This window comes from Octodon degus, unplaced genomic scaffold (assembly GCF_000260255.1).
Source record: "Octodon degus isolate 3935 unplaced genomic scaffold, OctDeg1.0 scaffold00115, whole genome shotgun sequence".
Lineage (NCBI taxonomy): Eukaryota > Metazoa > Chordata > Mammalia > Rodentia > Octodontidae > Octodon > Octodon degus.
Genome location: NW_004524691.1, coordinates 6,882,216 through 6,891,298, shown reverse-complemented (window position 1 = coordinate 6,891,298; position 9,083 = coordinate 6,882,216).

Genomic DNA, 9,083 nt, shown 5'->3' with positions numbered 1-9,083 from the left:
AGAGAGAGAGACAGAGAGAGACACACACAGAGAGACAAAGACAGAGAGAGAGAGAGAGAGAGAGAGAGAAAGAGAGAGAGAGATCCTTATCCTTCCCCACATTCTCTCCTGTGTCCTCAAAGAAAATAAAGCCCCTTTCCCTTCTTTCTTCTGCCTGTTTCTCAGCTGTGCACATCACCTGAAAACACATATCAACTACAGAATGAGACATTTTCCTCATAGAGACATTCCAAGTGTCACTTAGGATTCCTTGTGTGAAGTTGGTTTGAACACAGGTCCCTTTTTTTCTGAGCTCTTCTGAAGCTACACATTTCCCTTTGCCACCATCTAGTTCCCTGGAGGGAGGCTTGAACCCTACTTGTAAAGCCTGATTCACAACACTTTCAGGCAGGCACTTACATCATTGAGCTACCTCCCCAACCCCTGGGTCACAACATTTTCAGATTGTGTAAGATTATGAGAGGGAGGGGAGTCATTTTAATCTGGTAAAATTTGTGTTATTATTTGATTCACCTCCTTTGCTGAATATACACTGGACGTTTTCTGTACTTAGGGAGCTCTGCTAGTTGTTCACCATCTTAGAGAAAAACCTACTGCTGTTCCTTCGAGCAAACACAATTCTGTACAACCAGCTTCTACTAATTGAAGTAAGCAGAGATTCCACTGAGGGAATCAAATGGCAGCTTCCTCTTCCGTCATAACTTGTTCTTCCTTTCCCAAACTGAAAATAAATTATGAATTGGGAAAAGGGCAGTGCATGACTTGAGATAAACTTTTGAGTATGAAACTGAAAAAGAATCCTCTTGGATTTATTACCTAGTGTTTTAGGATTTCTGCCAACATAAGTGGAAGCTGTCTCAAAATAGAGAAGAAAGGGCCCCACTTATTGTTATTTTGGAATTACTAAACAGCAGCTTTTCAGTTGTTTTGTTTCTCTCTGCATTTAAGGAGTTAGAATTTATTTACAGAATATTAGGACCAAGTAAAATACAGATTTGATACAAAACCATTGAGCTGCCTTGCTTCTGTGAAAACAAAGCAGAGGATAAGGTCTGTAAAGTGAGTGTGGAATGGATTTTTAATTTTTTCTTTCCAAATTGATAGTCCCAAAGCATCATCCATTAAAGCCCCTCTACAGAAACTGGCGCCTCATTGTTCACTGACCTCTCAGTTTCACTTAATTCATTTTTATTTGCAATGTAATTTATTGTATACAACCTTTTAAAGCGAAGAAAAGAAACTCTATATCTTTAAAAGCTCTAAAAAAGCCGTGGTCTTCATTACTCAGCATCTTTATTCTTTCTTTTTTACCTAACATACAAATGAATAGGGTAGATTTAGCTCACAGAAACTCATAAATTCAAACCACTTAGTGAGGAAAATGGAATTTAATTATTTGTTCCATGGAAAAACTCATAGTGCCTTTTGTTAAATATTGCAGATTGTGTTGATTGATGAACACAAGAAGAAGAAAGTAACATAGTGGGAGCAGATTGACCTTTCTCCCTAAACATGGTCTCTTTAACTATTACTCTGATAAAAATTAAGAATATTAAGTGCTTTATGTTGCTGTGGTGCTTGAATGCTATTGTTTAAACAGTTTCCTGATTTATTCATACTCACACGAATGAGAGGTAAATGAGGAATAGTTTTCAGTGTTTTAGAACAGAAAAAGTGGACAGAACGTAGTGAAACTGATGGCTATTTGTGTGTGTGTGTGTGTGTGTGTGTGTGTGTGTGTGTCCCTGAGAGCTGTCCTGATAGCTCCTGAAAGGACCCCATCAGGCAGCCCTCAGTTCTACCCCGTGACCCCAGTTCACAAGCAAAGTCTCTCTGATGTCTCCTACCATAAGCTTACACCTTCAAGCCTGAAAAGCAGGGTCAGCCAAATAGCTCAGTGGATTAAAGAGCCTGCAAGCAGGCCCAGGGGCCTGGGGTCTCAGTGTGCCACCCGGGGGCATACTGAGACAGCAGTTGAGACTCGGCATCGTGGCATACGCCTGTAATCCCAGGTCTTGGGAGGCTGTAAACAGGCGGATCACTCCGGATCCAGTCTAGTAGTGAGACCCTGAACACCCTGTAGACCCTTCCCTAAAATACAAAAAAGAAAAAAAAAATCCTGAGAAGAAATACCCCTTCTTTTCATGTCTTTTCTTCAAAATGTCTAGATGTGGGCAGTTGGGACCTTATAAACAATCCAGTATAGAAGACCCTGTCATTCACAATGTGTGACATAGTTTCCTTGCTCCTCAATTACTATTATAATTGACTTATTAACTCCTTTTATTTTATGGTCTCCCTTCATTTGAAATGTGTCCTCCCAAAGCTACAGTAAATTAAAGGTTTTATGTATATTTGCATAAATACACCTACTTAGAAATGATTTGTGATCTGGGATAATCTGATTTGGAGTTCTTTTCAGATCATATTTCTTTCATCACTCTTTCACTAAATATTTAATGAGGGCCCACTCTGAACTGGGTATTCTGCTCCACTCTGGCGATATTATGAAATCAAGCCTTTCCTTCTCCCCTGGGAGCTTATTGGGAAAACAGGGAGAACAGCAGACATTAACCAAATAGTCAGAATAATGAATTGACATTCCAGCAGTTGATACTTATGACAAGGAAGTGAGAGATGCTCTGTGTTTTCACACTGGCCCTGATCTCGAGTGGGGCATTGGTGTTGGCTGGGAAGATCTCCCTAAGAAAGACCTCTAAAAAAAGACACAGCCAAGGGGAAAAGAAAAACTTGCAGGCAAAGAAAACTTCTTAGAGACAAATCCCCAAAATGGGGCAAGCTTTCATATGTCATCTCTTGTCCTTGGGGCAAAATCTGCATAATTTCTACTTCAGGATTTGTCACTCTGTTTCTTGATTAGCCTTAGGTAGCATTAAGCTGCCTGTGCTGTCATCTAGTTATCTATCTATCTATCTATCTATCTATCTATCTATCTATCTATCTACCTATCTATGTATCTATCTATCTATCCTATCTATCTAGAGCATTGGAGGTTGAACCCAGGACCTTTACACTAAGCTATATCCCTAGACTTTTTTTTTTTTTTCTGAGATAGTCTTACAAAATTGCCCAAACAGGGCTTGAATTTATAAGTCTCCTGTCTCAGCTTCCTATAGTGGTGCAGTTACATGGGTGCACCACCACCATCTTGTCTTCTAATTTTAAACTAAATGTAGTTACCTACAAGAATCTTAACTTTTTTTTTTTTTTTTTCCCAGTACTGGGGATTGAACTCAGGACCTTGTGCTTGCCAGGGAAGTGCTGATTCTACTGAACTATCCCCCGGTCCTCTTAACTGGTTTTACAATTGTAGTTGTCTTTGTTTTTGATCTTGCTTGGATTTCTTGGAGACCAGAAAAGTTCCAGCAACATTTTCTATTCCTCCAATTTTCACAAGCCTAACTTGAAGTGGAATTCATATTTCTCCTTTCAATTCTAAGAAACTGAAGATGGCTAACAAAAGCTTCTTCAAGCCACTTGCCTGAAGTAGGAGAAAGATCAAAATGAGATGCGTTTTTGCTTCTTCATAGGCACAAAAGGACATGGGAATATCTGTCCCAAGATTCAAGTCAGAAATAAAATGTTGAACAATTTCAGACCCTTATGAAAATAATATCTGCATTTATATTTGGCCCTTCAGCTTCTCAAATCACAACATGTATTGTTTTGTTTTCTCCTTGCTCTATGTCTGTGAAATGGATTGAGATTATTATTCTCCCTTTATGGTCTTTATACAAATCATAGAGAAAATTTGTGTCAGTGCTGAAATTGGCATCCAAGGCTTGTGAATCCAAGTCTCTTTATTAAGGTTGATGTACAAGATTGATCATTTCACCCAGATGTGGACCAGGCCAAAGGAGCCATCATTGGTGGAGGTGCTTGTTTTTGCTTTGAAAGCTCCTGATACATCAAAAAAGTCAATTAATTTTTAAAAATGAGACTCAACCCAGGCTTATTCTAGACCACAAATGTGAGCTTCTTCTGAGGAATTGAAACTTTCCATCATTTATGACTACAATCCATAACCCATTAATAATAGTTCAGGTAATAATGTGATAGGCCAGCTATTTTTGTAGGTATTTCTGGAAAGAAAAAATAAATTTCCTTCCTTTGTGAATTTTGATTTTAACTATGCACTAAGTCACCTAGTGTTCATCAGTGTAAAATGATATATGTTTTCAAAAATATGGATATATTGGGTTCTGAAGCTAATATTCTAATGGGTATACAATATTATTGATGACTTAGTCTTCTGTATTTAAATATTTGTTTGATAACAGTTAATCAGCTAATTTCTCATGACAACCTTGTAGAGGAGACCAATAACTTTCACTGTATTGTTGACAATATAAAAGCTAAATAATAAATACAATGAGAAATATTTAGTGAGGCCAGGAAGATCTGGAATTAGAATTCCAGTTATATCAGCTGAATGAATTTCTTTCTCATGTGTGCTTTTCTGAAATGACTGGGTCATTGAAGTTAGGATGTATTTGTCAGTAGGATAAAGCACTAGCCAAATGATCCTGTTGGCAGCAAAAGCATACAGCATGAAATTATTTCATAAGGAGAAATAATTTCTTAAGGTGAAACATTTTTATGCTCCATTATTTTAACCTGAAACTAGTAATGTACTCTTTGCCTCCCTTTCATTACAAGGAAAAAATGCTTGTTAATCCCTCCTACTGAATATTCTTTGCAAAATTGCATGGCGTGTGATATGACTGTTCATGCCGAGGCTTGACAGTACAGGGCAACAGGACTGGGACACTGGCTCTGAGCTTGCCATCTGGACGGTTGTCACCCGGTGTTACAGTTTGCATCTGGATGTCTCCCCAAAGCCTCCTGTGCTCGGAAGTGGGGCTTTTGGGAAGTGGTTGGATTACAAGGGCTCTACAGCTGACGTTATGTTAATAGGCAGGGTATGGTTAGAAAAGACAGGTCTTTGGGGGTGGTACCTGGAAGGGTGCATCCTCCTGGCTCCTTTGCCTGCTCATAGCCTCCCAGCTGCCATGGCGTGAGCAGCTCTCCTACCTGTACCCCTCTGCTGTGCTGCCTGCCTTGGAGTCAGCAGACTGTGAACTGAAACCTCTACAAACTGTGAGCTAAAATAAACCTCTCCTTTAGGCTGTGAGCTGTGGGTATTGTGTCTCAGCCATGATAAAGTGACTAGACACTTAGCATTCTGCTTCCAATATTAAAGAAGTGGGGTGAGACACCTGCCCTAAAAGATTTTACAAATATCCGAAATATTTGAAATTTCTTTTAATCATTTCATTGAAGATTTATCCAGTCATGGATTGCAAGAGGCCCTTTGGAATATTATTTTAACATCCCTTTTTTATCTTCCTTTCTTTTCTGTACCCTTTGCTTCAATAAATCACCACATAATATACCTGTTCAAGAGCTTACCTTGGAGATACCCCCACTTCACTTGTGCTGTTCCTTTTCTTTGGCAGGAATTATCTTTCCCTATTTCTCTGGGTTAAAACTATATAGAGGCAGCAAGGATACCCACTCTCCAAAATTCTATATATCCACCCCTAAATCCTCCTTCCCTAGCCAGGGGTCATTTCTCTGTCTTCTTTGAATCCCTTAAACACTATTTCTAGTTTGTTACAATTGTTTTTTGACCTCATGTTCCAGGTAGTTTGGTCTATACCTTAACCTTAGAATTTTGGATGTAAGCTTTTGGCAGCATGCTTCCTGCATGTCTCTGCACCGTAGCCATTTTCCATCTTTTGTGTATTGGCAGCCTTTGGTGGTGGCACTTGGGTTTGGTGCTGGGGACTGAATCGAGGGACTTGTGCACACCAACCACACACTCTCCTGCTGAGCCACACCCCAGCACTGTTTTGAATGCAAGACTTTGGGCAGCTCTTATGTAAAATTCTTCTAGACCCCTGGTGCTTCCCAGTCATTATTGTGTTTCTTGAATGTAGCTCTTCCCTGCCTGCCAGTGTTCTACTGGAAATTCATGAGGCAAAGCTCTCAAATGTTCCTGTATTCCACCATCTTTCTTTGGCCCCCTACTAGACCACCCTTTTTACTTCTGGCAGAACACAAGTCACAAGACCCACAATGTCCATTGTTCTACTTGACAGGCACTGCCATACACGTGCAGGCCCACCTGGGACTCTGGCATCCCATAGCTGCATCACCCAGGAGCCTTTGCCAATTATATGTAATAGAGTCGAACACATTGCTAGGAATTAATTTACCTAAATTGATCAATCTATATTTTCAATGTATGCTTCCTTTTGAGTATTCTATTATTGTTCTACCTGCAGAATGAAGCATTTTTTTCCTGTGTTTTTTTTTTCTTCCAAGCTGAAAAGGTTTTTCTCCCCCCATACTATGGTGACCTTAGGTTTAGACAACAAACCTTTATGTATCCTATGATTTGCATCCCAGAGCCCATATGCTCCAGCTACTGGAAGATGGAAAGCTCACATTTACATATTAGGATGTGAGTCAGTCTTAGGTGTTTTGGGTTTTAGATTTCTTCCTTAACCTTTTGAAGTTCTTCAGTGCATCACTGCATTTCTCTGCTTGTGGAATTCTGGCCAGAGTTCAGCCAGTGGGAGGCTCTGGTGGCTGCTCCAGAGTGGGGCTCCCTCCAAAGCCAGTTGGGGTTCCAGCTTTTGCCAGATGAACCCTCTCCAAGGCTCCCATAACAGCATCCACTTCTTTCTACTATTGTCACTCTCCAGGCTATTTCACCATTTCTTAGGAGAAGTTCAGCTCTTTCTATGTAGCTAATTTCGTGTATTAAATTTCCCACTTTTAACACTCAGGACAATGTTTCCTCTTTTGACCTGACTGACCTAGTGCTTCTCAACTACATTTTCCAGCTCTAGGATGCAAAGATAAAGAAGTACCCTCTGATTCTACGGACTAAACAATGTTTATCTAAGACTATTACCTAAGACTAGTTTCATTTCTCCCACTCATTGACAAGGAAATTGTCTCCAAATGCTAGCAACAGTGAACAATGTGCTAGCTATGTGACTCTGGGCACTTTTTCTCTAGGTCTGTAATTCTTATCTGTACAATAAGGGGCATAATGCTTACAGTATAGAGTTGGTTTGGATAAATGCATGAATACCTGTAGGTGCTTAGAAGACTGTTAGGCAATATGAGCTCTATATGAGAGTAAGCTATGATTATTTAACCACAAAGAGTGCATTATCATTCCTTGCCTGCTCATTTGATTCTGAGAATGGTGAAATACAAAGCTAATTTTTCTTATGCTTATCATGACTTAATTAGATTTGTAACTTGCCTTCCTGAATCAGCCAAAGACAAATGGAACCCATTAACTTCGTAGAATCTAATATTTGCCTCTCAGTTGTATCACTGGCAATACTATAAGAACTAACCACATGAATTTGTTACTGCATTTGGAAATTCGTTGGAGGAACTGTCTCCTATAAAATTCTTCTGTTTAAAAGCTTTTAGTCCCCAAAAGATGTGTTGGGTGTGGGCTGGGGAGATAGCTTGGCAGTCTAAGCACCTGCCTGGCAAGGGCATAAGACCTGGGTTCCATCCTCAGTACTACACGGTGCATGCCTACGATTCCAGCACTGGCGAGGCTGAGGCACAAGGACCACTATGATTACAGGCTGTGTAGTAAGACCGTGTACCAGATAAATAAATAAATAAATAAATAATCTTAAAAAGATACATTTGCTTTATAATCTATAGAAGCTTTCATCTTCATCATAGTAATTATGTAATGATTGTAATTTTTTTTTCCTTTGGTTGCTTAGGGAACTCACAGCTTAAAGTTAATTATAACATCTATGTTTGTCCTTTTTTCATATTTATGTTTATACATTAATATGACTCATTTTCTAACTTTCTTATTTCATTCCATGTTCATGCTTTTTGTTCCACTTATATTCATGTTGTAAGTTATGGGATAATTTTTGTGGGGTAAGACATGATATACCTAAATAACAACTACATTTATAGGATTTTTGAAAGTGAATTTTCCATTAACATGTTATTTTATGCTGCTAATTTCCTTTTAGAATACAATCTCCATGTTAAAAAAAAATCACATTCTTAGTTATATTTTCTCACCATGGCATACCTAAGAAGATCCAAGTGGTTTGGTCACATGTTTTTAATTTCAGAATCAATTATCATAGCTTTAACAAAACTCTCACAGAGCATGAATCCTGTGGAATGTTATTGTTATTGAGAAAAATGGATTGTGGGCAAGCAAGTTTGACAAATTCCCAGGGAACTTCATTACTTCAAAATTTTCCAGAACCTTCAGTTTGTGAGATATAACATAGGACTGGGATGAGCACTTACAAAACATGCCTGAGGCCTGGGGCTCAAAGGAGTGGGGGGAAGAGGCAGAGAGAAAAAGGAAAGAAAGAAAAGATATTTTGTTGTTGTCTAAGAGGGAATAACACAGTGACCAAGGAATGCCACCTCCAGTCCATCTTTGCAGTTGTTTTTTTTTTTTCCTGGTGCTAGGGATGACACTCAAGAGTACTTTACCACTGAGCTGCATTCCCAACTCATTTCTTAATTAATTAATTGACAGGATGTCACTTAGTTGCCCGGGCTAGCCTTGAATTTGTGATCCTTCTGCTTCAGTCTCCGAGATACAAGCATGTGCTACTGCATCCACGTTCAATTTTTTTTTTCTTAACTGGAATTCTGGTTAATATTTTGAGGAACTAGAGTTATCAATTAGAGGCCAGTTTGCCACAGACTGGATTCTGTCCAGACATGCAAGTATCAACTTTTCAAGTCCACCAAAAATTTTTGAAAGGGATATTCATCAATTAAGAGCATTCTGTAGAATCAGGAATTTTGAAGATGCCTTAATTTTCTTTTACTGTTAAAATAATAAAGCAGAATATTTGGAGGTAAGTATACACTTTTAGTGTGGTTTTTCACTGTTTTTGTTTAAATTCTCTTATGCAGTGCAGAAATATAAAATCAATGACCATGTCACTAATGTGACATTTAAACTTCAATATCATGGAGCCATGATTTAGTAATAGGTACTGTCCAGTTAGTTAGAGGGATTAAACTGT